Consider the following 10,723-nt stretch of genomic DNA (forward strand, 5'->3'; position numbering starts at 1 on the left):
TTTGAAAGCAGATAATTTCCCTCGTTAATCATATGCAGCGAGCAGGTTTTCTGAATCAAGTAATTTCGAAATTAGCCCACCTCCCTTAACGTGGTCTTTTTCGGCGAAAAGCCGCCAAGATGAATAGCCAACGCACCGGCCGGCGTTAGTGGCTAAATTAACTTGAAGCTAATCGAGCACAACCAAACTCAAGGAAAGCAGCTATCGAACCTACCCATTGACTTGACTGCAACATTGGTGTTCCCTCCAGTGAAACACTTCGTCTGTCGACCTCAGTCCACTGTTCTACATCCTTACAAAGAAACCACTTATCAGTTACTAAGCAGTCGTCACTTTGAATGTGTTTAGAGACAGACAAAAAATCAAAACGTTTTCCGTGATTCCTCCTCATCCAAAAAAATTGAAAGCACGCGACCGTGTGTTGTGGAGTAAACGGGCTTTCAAACACGTGATGGAAAGAAACAATCCACTGAGAGCTTCACCACACTAATGAACACTCAGGCAAACTTAAGAAATTTTCGGACCTTCGTAAAATTACATTTCTCGCCCCCGCGCCGACAGCACGTGTCCGCGAAAGCCATCAGAGACGCGGCGACACGCGGAGCGACCTGGACCGACTGGTTCCCGGTTTTGCCGCTTGGCGGCGTCCGTTTTGCTGGAGTCGCGAATATGGCACCCCGAATGGACCTTTTTCCAGTAAGGAGTGCCTCATGGCGGTTTCGCCGCCTACTACAAATGAAGGGCAACCGGACTCGCCTTCTCCTATAGGAACAGATTAGTGTCGCAAGACAACAGTGCCCCCCAAGAATGGCGAAAGGGCGGTCAAGGTCAAGGGAAAAGGGTGTGCGCGTGCGCAGACGCTTACTGGAAAAAGGTCCATTACGTCACTAGTAGGAGGGGGACCAGGTGTGACCCCGAAGACTGTGACTGAGTTGGGTTATAGAGGAGGCTATAGTTGGGGGGTGCGAAAATGCCAACATTTTTTTTTTTTTTTTCACAACAAAGACACGCAGGCGAAATCTGTTTTCTGTTCTTTACTTTAGAAGAGTCAGAGGGCAACTTCCACAAATGTTTGACCGAACTCCGGAAATCAGTATTCTGTTCGCACGAAGTCGCGTAAAAAAATTCCTTTCCAATGCCGCATCTAGCCTCCATGTTTTTCACAAAGCTGCACATAAGTAATGAGACGGAGTATAGCCCATACTGTGGATATGAACGGAGTGTATCTTTTTAAAAGGTCCATAACTTCAAATCAAGGGAACTTGTGTTAGGACGTTTTTAGTAGTACCTTTAGTTTTCCCGGCTTGGCGGCCAGTGGGAACAAGCTTGCTGGTGCAATTAGGTGGCTAATTATTTGAAAGTTTATTAATCTTTTAATTAATAAAAATACACACATAGTTCCAATTGAAAACTTGCTGGGCATCGTCAATAACCACTAAATCAGTCAACTTAAAAAAATTTCACTTTTCTTTTTTTTTTTGGCGGGGGGGGGGGGGGGGGGTCGAAAATAGGCCTTGATGCGCCCGCCCCAATTTATCACAAGCGGTAATTTTTGCACTTTTCACAGATGCCCCAAATATTTTTGAAATCGACTGATTTAATGGTTTCCGATCATTCCAAGATAAATTGCAGTATTGAAAATTTAATAAAGATAGTTTTCCTAACTAGCCGCCTAAATCCCCTTTCTAGCGTCCACCAAGCCAAGCAAACTAATTGTAAAGCTAAGTGTCATAACGCAAGTTCCATGTTGCTAAAACTTATTGACCGCCTAAAATAACTTGTTTTTAAGCCGTTATTAGACTGAGAGGTGAAGGTCAAACCTACCTGGTATGTCAGTTGTCTCGTCCGCCAGCTATGTGAAGCACTTTGCATTGTTCATTTGGTTCACAATTGTTTCCTTAATGATCCTCCCACTCGCGGCGATGACCTCATTTTGAATTAGAGGGCCGAGGTAAGTCGCATTCCCAGGTCCAGATTCGTTGTGCTCCCCTAGGACCTCGTCACCGCTGTGCACTTTCATACGCAGGAGTGCACGAAAGTTCCCATTGTTTTCAACTGGTTGGTCCAGTTCCAGGCGGCCCGCGTCGCGGTGTCCTCTCAAAGGAATCCCTTGCCTGCCACACACAAGAACAACGTCGATTATCGAGAGAAGCTTCTTGCGATTTTTCTCTCGTTCACGGCGATTCGCCGAGTACAGCTGTTCGTTAACCGATTCCCCTTCAATTGCTTGCAGAAAGTTGCTTGCAAACAGAACGGCGGCTTTATGGTACTCCGCTTCGCTGCGGGACTTGAAGGTCTCCAGCGCGCATTGCCATCGTGTAAACGGCGTACGCACCAGAGCACTGAGCCGTTGATTACAGCCCTTTCCCGCTTTCTCTTGTCCGAAGAGCACGCAGACACCACAGAAAGCCACTTTGTGGCATTCTGAGTACTGGAGCCAGGAATATGACTTTAACCAGTGCGGCTGGAACTTCAGTCTTCGCTTGCCTCCAACAGGGAAGACGTAGTTAGCATCGGGTGTCCATGGATTCAATAGCAGCTTTCGCCTTGTCTCACCATTCTTGAGTTCTGAAATCCTTGGGAAAAATGGGATATAAAGTCAGATGTCGTTTTCAGGAACATTGCTCTCGCTCAGGCAGGGGGATAGGGGTGTCTGACCTGAAGGTGTCGGCTCTACTGAAGACTTTGATGGTGCGCTGGACGATGTGGGTGATATTTCTTTCTTGTTAAAAAAAGTCGTCTATGGTCAGCTTGACTCGTTTAGGCGTGCTCATTTTCAGAACAGGCACATGGCATCGAGGCACACGGAACACGCTCTTAAAATCAGTAACTAAAATTGCTCGAAAGTTAATTCATTCACTCAGCTGCGCAGGTTCGTGGTCTTCCTAGGACCAACGCCTCCTCTACTTTATAAGGCTGTCAGGGGACTCGCTCTCCCGTTGCGGCCGCTCTGCCATCGTGTTGTATCCAAACGCCACGCGGTTGCGCTCACCTGCGGCACTAAACCACGCAACCCTTCTGGGCGCTATAAAGGACGTCCTTCGCGGCCGCACCTGGAGGTGGAGGCGGATTCTCGCGTAGAGCGACCCCGGCGTTCCAAGGGCACGACTTCCGCTGACAACCTTGAGCCAAGATTATCTTCCCCGGTAGATAAGGTGGATGTCTTTCACCCGTTACGTCGACAAAAGGGAAACGAGCTGCCATCGATACCTTCTTCAGGCGTCCGGCGCTAAAGATGGACTGTAAACAATAATTTCCCACTTATGGGCTTCCGAGGGTATCCTCTGAGCGTTCGTGCCCTCTTGGAGTTAACAGAAGTAATTATCCTGTCTGTGTGTTTTTGCGTGCTCGTAGGCGGTGCCTGAACGTTTGGGAATGACCTTCTGGGGGTCACCTCGACGTGCAATTCAGAAGAATAGCCACAGTTCCGAGTTTCCCCTACAACCCACACGAATCGGCGGAGCAATTATCCTCTGTGTGTGTTTGGGCGCGCTCATGGCCTTTCAACACTGCGATTTAGGTAGAGACTTGGAGAGTGAGCCGGTCTTTGGTGTCCTGCCTCGTGGATGGCGTTATTTTTGCCATTTGAGCCGATATGACGAGGACGCGACCGAGCGACCTGGCGCCCGAAAGAGAGAAGGCCGGAGGGGGGGGGGGGGGGGGGGGAGGGGGGGAGGGGGGTGTTTGTCGAAATTTCGGGGGGTGTTCTGACACCTCAACACCCCCCCTGGCTACGCCACAGGACGGAGTGGTCTATTTTCTCGAATTTTCGAGGAATCATTTTGCCTTGAGGTGCAAGAACCTCACACAAGACCCTTCCTTTTCTCCGATATCAATTGCGCAGACACATGGCAAGCGTCTGTCACTTGGGCGGTTTCTGAATGCGAAGTACTCCCCGTCACCGATCGGAAATTATCAATAGATGTATGCATATCTGAGAGATTGACTAGAAAACGTAGTTTGTTTGATTGAGGCTTTACCACACTTCCTAATTTGAACACTGTGTTTTGCATTGTGTCTTTACTTCCCTGGCTGTATAACAAGAGCGGTCTAGGACCCCGTCAGGCACTTAAGGGCGCTGTGCACCGATTTTAACGTTGAAAGAATTGTCATTTACTTTCGACATTGTTTATCTTGTCACAAAGAACAGAAAACACACCTCCTTCCTTCGAAATGTTGCGATTCTGCCGCGTAATCGCGAGGAAAAAATTGTAATGTTCACCGACCTGCAGCTGCGAGCGGCAGCCATCACAAACCACGCGGAATGACGTCAAAGACCCCTTTTGACGTCATTCCGCGTGGTTCTCATGGCTCTCGTGTAGAAAAATAGCAAGGTGTGCGAATTCGTGCTCGATAAAAGTCAACTTTTATATAAATATTGTCGTTCCCACATAAATATAAATTCGTCAAAAACCTGGTATCATCGACAAAACTTTTATTATACGGAGTTTTAGTGGCGCCATCTATCCTAGGTCTATGAAACCGTCAGCTGTATCTGATACCGCGAATGCCGCCAGAAACCGGAGGGGGACAGGGATGGCCGGACCCGGATGAGACTTTCCTCCTTTTACCTTATTGTTAATTTTGCGCTGCGCCAGCACGTGGTCACGTGATCGCGAGCGGACGAGTTTTTGCTTTTCACTGATGGCTCTATAGTCGGAGACAGGTCAAGAACGAAGTGAAAGCTGCTCCCAGCCCTTTCCACTTCAGCGGAACGAACGGTGGAGAGGAGGAATCTGGAAGTAGGCAAGTTGGGGCATCTTAGATTCGAAAAGCGCCAGAAAACAAGGACAACAGAAGGAATCCCTATTGGAAAAACGTACAAGAAACAAACCTGCTGCTTGTACAGTTCTGGTCTGACACCAGTATAATTTCTTGTTATTATGTATGCAGCTAGTTTGGTTCGGCTTTCTGCATAACTGGAGATACCGGCACCGCTATGGCTCCGGGTCTGTCTATACTGGCAGCCAGTTTGCTTGCCGATATGATTATGTGTGCTGGTATGATTTTGCGGCCGATGACGTAGGCGACCGCCATCTTTCCAACAAAAAACGCTTATACCACACCACCACCGTTATATCCAAATCATATATGCAGAGAGACGACCGCCATCTTCCAACAAAACGTCCATCGTTTACCACCGGTATCGTTACATACACCATACATGTCGAAAAAGAACATAAGCCGCGTTTACATGAATGCGACTTAGTCGTATTGAATCCAGTTGCCGCATTCCATATGCGGTCATGTAAACGGCATAATGCGCAAAGCGCATCGCATTGAAGTCGCTAGACAGAGGTGGATCGAGATGTCGAGTGCGCATTCATTCAGCCCATGTAAACGGAGATCGCATCGCATTTTGGAACGGGGAGGATTATCGGAAGGCGCTCACTGCGGGAGCGAGTGAACAGCTGAGAACATGGAGGCGGCCAATCTCGTCGGCGGCGCGGACAGCGGTCCCGCAATTTTTTTCCCGAGAACAAACGCAAGCTTTTATTGTGATCATAACTAAGCGGAATATAGCGGAGCTGCTCGGTGTGGGCGGCCCCGTCCAAACCTTTGCGAAGTACGACTTGCGTGTCCGAAGGGGTCACAAAGACATCGGTGCAAGCACGAACGACACCGAGAGCCCCGAGCACTGTTGAGCACTGCATGGTAGCGCAGAACGAGCAGCTCCTACCTCGGTGCCGTTCCCGGCTGCGCAAGAGCCTCTCGGACTCGGGGTACGGTCGCGATCGGCGAGTTCTGGCGCGGCGAAACGCGGAGGCTTCCTCAAAGCGTGCGCACACATGTCGCCTCTCGTTCAGAGTGAACCGGCGGCCCGGCCTGGAGTACTAAACGCCTTGGTTTCGATGCTTCTTCCGTCTCGCAACTTCTTCTACAGCACCGAAGACAGCGGGCACCATCTTTACGGTCACTAAATGCGTCGAAAGGCCTCCACGTGCGATGCACCGGAAAACGTGGTGCGGCTGGTGCCGGAACGGAACTGCGTAACTTCGAGCTTTGAGTCAGCGTGCACGGCAACAAACCGATCGTGACACCAAGCCGCGGATACCGCATCGACAGCGGCAAACGGCCCGTTGCTCGTATCGTGGGCCGTGACTCGTACTCGGCCAACTCGGCGTCGTTTCGTGGCCCCTCGCGTCGTCGCTACCAGCCGCAAACCCGGCGTCGGAGAAAAGCGAAACCGAAACGTAAAGCCACAGTTTATCATACACAGTTTGCCCACTGTAGAATAAGCCTGTGGTAATCGCAAACCACGTGATCGAGGGCCTTGTGTGAATAAAAGTACATTGTAGAACTAAACTCATTACATATTACTCACACAGTATAAATTATATTGATAACCTAATAATTCAAAAAGAGCGAAAGTTCCTTAAACAATTATTTAAACTCGTAAAAGCGCCCTCTCACCACGGATGGGGTAACTAACCACATTTTATGCTTCGTTTTTATTGTTTTGCTTTTCAAGATGGCGGCCCCCATGGCATTTTCTGTACCCGGTTCTCGCGTCCGCTTGCGTTGCGCTTTCGCTTTATTGTGACGTGCGCACCACTGGACGACAATCACAGGTAATTTATTCACACAAGAGTTATTTCAAGCAGGCAAATGTTTATTTTCGCTCTACATAGTACAATTTATAAGAAAACGTTACAAACAGCACATGCAATGATGCGGTTGCTGACGGGTATTACGAACATACACGGTAGTACAAACAGTTTGAATGTTAGCCTTCAAGCTATGTGCATAAACAATGATAAACCTAAGGTCAACAAACATAGTCTAAACACGTAGAAGTAAAGTCGCGGTAAAGGTATTTCAAAACAGCTATTCATAAACAATGCAAAAAAAAAAAAAAAAAACTGCACAGACGCGACAGTTTTACATAACGAGTGCGATTACAAACCAGTTCCTTTAACAGTAACTGCAGGCTAATGTGGTAAAGAATAAAGCTGTGCTTGAAGGTGCATTTGACCTGCCTGTCCTTTCCCCCCCCAAGATGAATGTTCAACACACCTGGGGGGTATGTTCGACGACAAATGTTTCGTTTCTCCTAAAAAGAAACGGAAGTGATGGAAGTGAAGATATTGCGTCTGATTGGTTAGAGGCTCAAATGATGAAAGTTCCCGCTTTCGTCGTTTGAGCCTCTAACTAATCAGACGCGATATCGTCACTTCCATCACTTCCCTTTCTTCTTGGGAGAAACAAGACATTTGTCGAACATTGCCCGCCTGGTCAGTTTTCTATGAGATATGTTGGATCTAGCCAGTCAAGTTTTTCAGCACAATGTTTAGCTGTTAGGTTCGACGACAGCGCGCCTTTACAACTCTCCGTCTCCTGATCTGCCTAACGGGGCTACTGGCCCTTCGACAAAAATATCACCTATCATCGACAAACCGTAAGCACCTAGAATGCCACTTTCCGACTGCAGCATCACCATTGAACATTGTAACCCATGGAAGCAACCTCCTGGCTCAGCATTCTTCACTCATCGCCCTCGCCAACCTCACCTAATCTCGTTATTGCTGATCACTGGTGAAGCACACCCGCCAGCAATATGAAAGTGAACACCTTACCTGGATTCTTGCCCATTTTACGGCTCTCTAAAGCTATATTAACTCTCAACGTCTCAAATAGTATGTGGCTTGGGGTCTAAACTTTGCGTTCTAGCCCTCTTCTGGAACAGAGCTTGTTCCAAAACTTGCAGGAGCGTCAAAAACAAGAAGAGGGCTGTTCACCTTCATATTGCTCACGGGTGTACCTTCAAACTCCGGCTCACGTCCCACCTGCCCCTGCCGTTTCCTGTCTGTCGACAATGTCGCCACTCTCCAATGCGACATTTATGATTTGTGGTTCCACCAGAAATGTGAAGATGTATCTCTCGCTTTGTACAGACGCCTCTCGTCATTATCAACTGAGTGGCTCTGTGCGGCGTGCCAGCTCCCACCCCTGGCCGATGACCTCTTTCCATCCCCTTAGCAGCACGGAGCCCCTGTGTACCCCACGATCATCGCCAACTCTACCAAGTAGTCCTCCGACTCGCCTCCGGCGAGCGACATCGGCAGCATTCACCGTTCGCATGACAACTCCGCGTTTGGCATAGTTGTCGTGTGAAAAGTGCGCGATCGGGGTCTACAGACTCCAATCCCGTTTGGTTTTCCAACATTTGCTTCCTAAAAAACAAGCTTCCTGACTTTAAAGCGCTGAAGTAATCTTTCTTGAATACGATATTCGCTGTGTGCGAGACATGGCTGGACGCCTGTCTTTGGTGGGCAATTAATGGGGAATTGATCAATCTCGCACAATTCTCTTTATTCCAGCAAAACTGTCCCTCCTTGGGGCGAAGGAGTCCGTCCTCGCCACGCCATAATACCTGGCCTGCCAACGTCTCGACCACCTCACCCCTCCGGGTCTAGAAGCCATCTTTGTCGAGGTATTTTGTAAACATGGAAAGCTTCTTCTGGTGTCTACCTACTGCCCACCCTCCCTCCGTGAACAATCGTACGCCCTTCTCCAAAAGAGCCTACAGCGCGTCGACCCCAGCAAGTTCTCTGCACTGTTCATCTGATCCACTTGATGACATGCTGTAAGACGTATTGGAAACTGCTGGCCTCACCCAACTTCATGATGCCTCATTCTACATTTCTCAAAACAGCAACGCTACATTCCTCGACCTCGTCTGCACCAATAATCCCACCTTATCCTACCGCTGCACAGTAAAATCCAGCCTACCAGGCAGTGATCGCAGTGCTCTCCTCACCAATATCCATTGCCCTAAGCGAGGTGATCAAGCCAAGAAGTTCCAGCAGTTCTACAAAACCGATTTCCCTCATCTCAATCAGCTCATCCACCTTGCTCCCTGGTTCATCGTGTTTGATCACCCATCGGCTGACGAGGCCGACGACCTCTCACTCAACATATCAGCAATTCAGCACAAATGTGTTCACCCTAAAGATCAACAGGAGGCACGGCAGCCTTCCATAGATGACAAAGGAGATTGCAGTCTTAATCAGACGTAAACACTGACTATTAAAAAAAGTGCCTCTAAATCCCACTCATCTTTACCAAGCCCACCAGGCACGTACCGAAGTCAAGCATCTCATTCATATCTCCCATAACGATTACCTACCAACTAAGAGCAAAAGCAACCTGCCAGCCCAAACTCTTGGGCATGTTTTCACTATAAAAAAAAAAAAATGTTCCACGCGCCGGTCTTCACACATCACGGCAGGCCCTATTCTAATCTTGACAACATTGCACAGCTCTTCTCTTACCACTTTTCTCGGGCTGTAGCATTACTTGACCCTACCGCACCTAACCTTTGTCCCACCCAACCCACAACTCAGCCAATCTCTTCCTCTCTTCCATAGTCATTCTTCAAAGTGAAACCTACGAAGCCCTCGCCTGTGACAACTCCTCTCAACGCCCTGGATCAGACAGCCTCCACCCTGCATTGCTTAAATCCTGTGCTGGCTGTATCTCCCCCGTCCTCACTCGCCTCTTCAACGATTTTCTCTCCCACAGCTCTGTTCCTAAATCCTGGAAAGTTGAGTCAGTAACGCCACTCAAAAAGGGACACGGTCTAACATCCACTTGTGACGGAGTGTTTTACGTGACGGAGTGTTTTCTCAAGTCTAACATCCACTTGTGACGGAGTGTTTTACCGACTCATTCGGTGCTGTGCGTGCGGGCACGTGTGTGTGTGTGTGTCCCACCGTGGCGTTCGCGCCAGATTACAAAGAATCCTTGCCTCGCGGCCAGGGGAAGAAAAGAGGAATAAGAAGAGGGACAGCAAAAAAAGGGCGGTTCAGCCATCGCAAGCCTTCGGACGGAGAACGTTGTAGCAGTTGTCTGTGTCGCGAACTAGTCCTGGGTACTGTCTCTCCTCAACGTCGGGGCCCGATGTTAAGGAGAGACAGTACCCAGGACTAGTACCGGCACATAACTTTATCTAAACTCTGCTTGAGTTCGCGACGCAACAACTGCTACGACGTTCTCCGTCCGAAGGCTTGCGATGGCTAAACCAAACAATGGAGCCCCCGCCAATATGGTTTCCGCCCGGCAGGAGCTGCGAATCGGCCCTTGCAGCTTTCACTTATGCACTCAGCACCAGCCTCGACAACCGAACTCCGTGCGAGATCGTCCAGTTAGACTTCAGAAAGGCTTTTAACAGCGCAGACCACAGCTTGTTCCTATCCAAACTCCGAATCTCCGGCATGAGGAATTAAAAATTTACATTTTCACACTACCTTATTCTTCAAGGGCTCTTTTCGTGATTTAGCACAAACTGGAAACACTACTAACAGGTAGGGTGTCCACTGAGCTAGGTTATGTGTGCCATTGCATGTCAAAGGGGCTTTGAGAAAACTAATTGAAGAACACTTTGTCCAAGCTCAAGAGAAAAAATCTTGTTCTTGACCACTGGCTAACACAACAGGATGGGAGCAACTGGTTATTGTTTTCTTCCGGTGACTTCAGAACGAGGTCTACTGGCACGACAACCAGCTGTGGTTGTCGTGCTGATCTCTAAGACAGATCGTGATGAGGAAGAGCTAGAGATAAAATTTAAAAGAGCAAACAAAGACGAGGACAAAAAGGAAGGCGAACAGGACGAGCGCTTACTCTCAACTGAACATTTAGCGCTTTTAAATTTTATATCATGAACCAACTAGCCCGCTTCGCCCCTTTAGTAAGAGCTAGAGCCCTCCCAGCCACTGTTTTT

The sequence above is a fragment of the Ixodes scapularis genome, unplaced genomic scaffold (genome assembly GCF_016920785.2).
Source record: "Ixodes scapularis isolate PalLabHiFi unplaced genomic scaffold, ASM1692078v2 PGA_scaffold3__209_contigs__length_174095766, whole genome shotgun sequence".
In the NCBI taxonomy this organism is placed as follows: domain Eukaryota; kingdom Metazoa; phylum Arthropoda; class Arachnida; order Ixodida; family Ixodidae; genus Ixodes; species Ixodes scapularis.